This window comes from Thalia democratica, unplaced genomic scaffold, assembly GCF_965202585.1.
Source record: "Thalia democratica unplaced genomic scaffold, ktThaDemo2.hap1.1 HAP1_SCAFFOLD_930, whole genome shotgun sequence".
Lineage (NCBI taxonomy): Eukaryota > Metazoa > Chordata > Thaliacea > Salpida > Salpidae > Thalia > Thalia democratica.
The window spans coordinates 1-6,203 of record NW_028139875.1 but is presented as its reverse complement, the minus strand read 5'-3'; positions in this window follow the sequence as shown (position 1 = coordinate 6,203).

The window sequence follows — 6,203 nt, the reverse complement described above, 5'->3', positions numbered from 1 at the left end:
AATGTGGTTTTTCGACGAAAAAAGTAAAAGTAAAAATCGAAAACCGCTCAAATACCTCGATTCATCATTGTTTTACTTTGAAAAAAGTAAAAATAAGAAGTCGGAAATGGCCGTTTTCGAGTAGTTCAGAGCCCGCAGTGGGCGAAAATGGGCTTTTTTTAAATTTAGCTTTAAAATTAGAGATTTTATGAGGTTTTGAAAATAAGGCATTTTTGAGTTATGCTTTTGACTATTTAAAAATGTGCAAAAAGATAATTGGGTCCAGCGCGATTCGACGATCCGGAAGATTGCCCGGGAAAGTTTTGTCCGGGAATGGCGCGCGAAAACCCGTTTTCGGGGTCCCGTGGGGACCCTAAAACACGGTTTTTGTCTTAAATAGTCCTTTTTCGGACTTTTATTCGCACCGAAAAAAAGTAAAAGTCAAGTATAGGCCTTTTCCAACGTCGACTTTCGTCGGAAAAAAGTAAAAGTTTTTTTTGAAATAAAAGCCTTTTTCCGCACTTCGACGGTTGGTCTTTCGACGGAAAAAAGTAAAAGTAAAATTTAAATTAGCTTACATACCGTAATTCAATGTTGGTTTTTCGACGAAAAAAGTAAAAGTAAAAATCGAAAACCGCTCAAATACCTCGATTCATCATTGGTTTTACTTGAAAAAAGTAAAAATAAGAAGTCGGAAATGGCCGTTTTCGAGTAGTTCAGAGCCCGCAGTGGGCGAAAAATGGGCTTTTTTTAAATTTAGCTTTAAAATTAGAGATTTTATGAGGTTTTGAAATAAGGCATTTTTGAGTTATGCTTTTGACTATTTAAAAAGTGCAAAAAGATAATTGGGTCCAGCGCGATTCGACGATCCGGAAGATTGCCCGGGAAAGTTTTGTCCGGGAATGGCGCGCGAAAACCCGTTTTCGGGGTCCCGTGGGGACCCTAAAACACCGGTTTTTGTCTTAAATAGTCCTTTTTCGGACTTTTATTCGCACCGAAAAAAAGTAAAAGTCAAGTATAGGCCTTTTCCAACGTCGACTTTCGTCGGAAAAAAGTAAAAGTTTTTTTGAAATAAAAGCCTTTTTCCGCCACTTCGACGGTTGTCTTTCGACGGAAAAAGTAAAAGTAAAATTTAAATTAGCTACATACCGTAATTCAATGTTGGTTTTTCGACGAAAAAAGTAAAAGTAAAAATCGAAAACCGCTCAAATACCTCGATTCATCATTGGTTTTACTTTGAAAATAAGTAAAAATAAAAAAAAGAAAATGGGCTTTTTTTAAATTTAGCTTTAAAATTAGAGATTTTATGAGGTTTTTGAAAATAAGGCATTTTTGAGTTATGCTTTTGACTATTTAAAAAAGTGCAAAAAGATATTGGGTCCAGCGCGATTCGACGATCCGGAAGATTGCCCGGAAAGTTTTGTCCGGGAATGGCGCGCGAAAACCCGTTTTCGGGGTCCCGTGGGGACCCTAAAACACCGGTTTTTGTCTTAAATAGTCCTTTTTTCTGGACTTATATTCGCACCGAAAAAAAGTAAAAGTCAAGTATAGGCCTTTTCCAACGTCGACTTTCGTCGGAAAAAGTAAAAGGTTTTTTTGAAATAAAAGCCTTTTTCGCACTTCTGACGGTTGGTCTTTCGACGGAAAAAGTAAAAGTAAAAATTTAAATTAGCTTACATACCGTAATTCAATGTTGGTTTTTCGACGAAAAAAGTAAAAGTAAAAAATCGAAAACCGCTCAAATACCTCGATTCATCATTGGTTTTACTTTGAAAAAAGTAAAAAATAAGAAGTCGGAAATGGCCGTTTTCGAGTAGTTCAGAGCCCGCAGTGGGCGAAAATGGGCTTTTTTTAATTTAGCTTTAAAATTAGAGATTTTATGAGGTTTTGAAAATAAGGCATTTTTGAGTTATGCTTTTGACTATTTAAAAAAGTGCAAAAAGATAATTGGGTCCAGCGCGATTCGACGATCCGGAAGATTGCCCGGGAAAGTTTTGTCCGGGAAGGCGCGGCGAAAACCCGTTTTCCGGGGTCCCGTGGGGACCCTAAAACACCGGTTTTTGTCTTAAATAGTCCTTTTTCGGACTTTTATTCGCACCGAAAAAAAGTAAAAGTCAAGTATAGGCCTTTTCCAACGTCGACTTTCGTCGGAAAAAAGTAAAAGTTTTTTTGAAATAAAAGCCTTTTCCGCACTTCGACGGTTGGTCTTTTCCGACGGAAAAAGTAAAAGTAAAAATTTAAATTAGCTTACATACCGTAATTCAATGTTGGTTTTTCGACGAAAAAAGTAAAAGTAAAAATCGAAAACCGCTCAAATACCTCGATTCATCATTGGTTTTACTTTGAAAAAAGTAATAATAAGAAGTCGGAAATGGCCGTTTTCGAGTAGTTCAGAGCCCGCAGTGGGCGAAAATGGGCTTTTTTTAAATTTAGCTTTAAAATTAGAGATTTTATGAGGTTTTGAAAATAAGGCATTTTTGAGTTATGCTTTTGACTATTTAAAAAAGTGCAAAAAGATAATTGGGTCCAGCGCGATTCGACGATCCGGAAGATTGCCCGGGAAAGTTTTGTCCGGGAATGGCGCGCGAAAACCCGTTTTCGGGGTCCCGTGGGGACCCTAAAACACCGGTTTTTGTCTTAAATAGTCCTTTTCGGACTTTTATTCGCACCGAAAAAAGTAAAAGTCAAGTATAGGCCTTTTCCAACGTCGACTTTCGTCGGAAAAAAGTAAAAGTTTTTTTGAAATAAAAGCCTTTTTCCGCACTTCGACGGTTGGTCTTTCGACGGAAAAAGTAAAAGTAAAAATTTAAATTAGCTTACATACCGTAATTCAATGTTGGTTTTTCGACGAAAAAAGTAAAAGTAAAAATCGAAAACCGCTCAAATACCTCGATTCATCATTGGTTTTACTTTGAAAAAAGTAAAAATAAGAAGTCGGAAATGGCCGTTTTCGAGTAGTTCAGAGCCCGCAGTGGGCGAAAATGGGCTTTTTTTAAATTTAGCTTTAAAATTAGAGATTTTATGAGGTTTTGAAAATAAGGCATTTTTGAGTTATGCTTTTGACTATTTAAAAAAGTGCAAAAAGATAATTGGGTCCAGCGCGATTCGACGATCCGGAAGATTGCCCGGGAAAGTTTTGTCCGGGAATGGCGCGCGAAAACCCGTTTTCGGGGTCCCGTGGGGACCCTAAAACACCGGTTTTTGTCTTAAATAGTCCTTTTTCGGACTTTTATTCGCACCGAAAAAAAGTAAAAGTCAAGTATAGGCCTTTTCCAACGTCGACTTTCGTCGGAAAAAAGTAAAAGTTTTTTTGAAATAAAAGCCTTTTTCCGCACTTCGACGGTTGGTCTTTCGACGGAAAAAGTAAAAGTAAAAATTTAAATTAGCTTACATACCGTAATTCAATGTTGGTTTTTCGACGAAAAAAGTAAAAGTAAAAATCGAAAACCGCTCAAATACCTCGATTCATCATTGGTTTTACTTTGAAAAAAGTAAAAATAAAAAAAAGAAAATGGGCTTTTTTTAAATTTAGCTTTAAAATTAGAGATTTTATGAGGTTTTGAAAATAAGGCATTTTTGAGTTATGCTTTTGACTATTTAAAAAAGTGCAAAAAGATAATTGGGTCCAGCGCGATTCGACGATCCGGAAGATTGCCCGGGAAAGTTTTGTCCGGGAATGGCGCGCGAAAACCCGTTTTCGGGGTCCCGTGGGGACCCTAAAACACCGGTTTTTGTCTTAAATAGTCCTTTTTCGGACTTTTATTCGCACCGAAAAAAAGTAAAAGTCAAGTATAGGCCTTTTCCAACGTCGACTTTCGTCGGAAAAAAGTAAAAGTTTTTTTGAAATAAAAGCCTTTTTCCGCACTTCGACGGTTGGTCTTTCGACGGAAAAAGTAAAAGTAAAAATTTAAATTAGCTTACATACCGTAATTCAATGTTGGTTTTTCGACGAAAAAAGTAAAAGTAAAAATCGAAAACCGCTCAAATACCTCGAATTCAATGTTGGTTTTTCGACGAAAAAAGTAAAAGTAAAAATCGAAAACCGCTCAAATACCTCGATTCATCATTGGTTTTACTTTGAAAAAAGTAAAAATAAGAAGTCGGAAATGGCCGTTTTCGAGTAGTTCAGAGCCCGCAGTGGGCGAAAATGGGCTTTTTTTAAATTTAGCTTTAAAATTAGAGATTTTATGAGGTTTTGAAAATAAGGCATTTTTGAGTTATGCTTTTGACTATTTAAAAAAGTGCAAAAAGATAATTGGGTCCAGCGCGATTCGACGATCCGGAAGATTGCCCGGGAAAGTTTTGTCCGGGAATGGCGCGCGAAAACCCGTTTTCGGGGTCCCGTGGGGACCCTAAAACACCGGTTTTTGTCTTAAATAGTCCTTTTTCGGACTTTTATTCGCACCGAAAAAAAGTAAAAGTCAAGTATAGGCCTTTTCCAACGTCGACTTTCGTCGGAAAAAAGTAAAAGTTTTTTTGAAATAAAAGCCTTTTTCCGCACTTCGACGGTTGGTCTTTCGACGGAAAAAGTAAAAGTAAAAATTTAAATTAGCTTACATACCGTAATTCAATGTTGGTTTTTCGACGAAAAAAGTAAAAGTAAAAATCGAAAACCGCTCAAATACCTCGATTCATCATTGGTTTTACTTTGAAAAAAGTAAAAATAAAAAAAGAAAATGGGCTTTTTTTAAATTTAGCTTTAAAATTAGAGATTTTATGAGGTTTTGAAAATAAGGCATTTTTGAGTTATGCTTTTGACTATTTAAAAAAGTGCAAAAAGATAATTGGGTCCAGCGCGATTCGACGATCCGGAAGATTGCCCGGGAAAGTTTTGTCCGGGAATGGCGCGCGAAAACCCGTTTTCGGGGTCCCGTGGGGACCCTAAAACACCGGTTTTTGTCTTAAATAGTCCTTTTTCGGACTTTTATTCGCACCGAAAAAAAGTAAAAGTCAAGTATAGGCCTTTTCCAACGTCGACTTTCGTCGGAAAAAAGTAAAAGTTTTTTTGAAATAAAAGCCTTTTTCCGCACTTCGACGGTTGGTCTTTCGACGGAAAAAGTAAAAGTAAAAATTTAAATTAGCTTACATACCGTAATTCAATGTTGGTTTTTCGACGAAAAAAGTAAAAGTAAAAATCGAAAACCGCTCAAATACCTCGATTCATCATTGGTTTTACTTTGAAAAAAGTAAAAATAAAAAAAAGAAAATGGGCTTTTTTTAAATTTAGCTTTAAAATTAGAGATTTTATGAGGTTTTGAAAATAAGGCATTTTTGAGTTATGCTTTTGACTATTTAAAAAAGTGCAAAAAGATAATTGGGTCCAGCGCGATTCGACGATCCGGAAGATTGCCCGGGAAAGTTTTGTCCGGGAATGGCGCGCGAAAACCCGTTTTCGGGGTCCCGTGGGGACCCTAAAACACCGGTTTTTGTCTTAAATAGTCCTTTTTCGGACTTTTATTCGCACCGAAAAAAAGTAAAAGTCAAGTATAGGCCTTTTCCAACGTCGACTTTCGTCGGAAAAAAGTAAAAGTTTTTTTGAAATAAAAGCCTTTTTCCGCACTTCGACGGTTGGTCTTTCGACGGAAAAAGTAAAAGTAAAAATTTAAATTAGCTTACATACCGTAATTCAATGTTGGTTTTTCGACGAAAAAAGTAAAAGTAAAAATCGAAAACCGCTCAAATACCTCGATTCATCATTGGTTTTACTTTGAAAAAAGTAAAAATAAGAAGTCGGAAATGGCCGTTTTCGAGTAGTTCAGAGCCCGCAGTGGGCGAAAATGGGCTTTTTTTAATTTAGCTTTAAAATTAGAGATTTTATGAGGTTTTGAAAATAAGGCATTTTTGAGTTATGCTTTTGACTATTTAAAAAAGTGCAAAAAGATAATTGGGTCCAGCGCGATTCGACGATCCGGAAGATTGCCCGGGAAAGTTTTGTCCGGGAATGGCGCGCGAAAACCCGTTTTCGGGGTCCCGTGGGGACCCTAAAACACCGGTTTTTGTCTTAAATAGTCCTTTTTCGGACTTTTATTCGCACCGAAAAAAAGTAAAAGTCAAGTATAGGCCTTTTCCAACGTCGACTTTCGTCGGAAAAAAGTAAAAGTTTTTTTGAAATAAAAGCCTTTTTCCGCACTTCGACGGTTGGTCTTTCGACGGAAAAAGTAAAAGTAAAAATTTAAATTAGCTTACATACCGTAATTCAATGTTGGTTTTTCGACGAAAAAAGT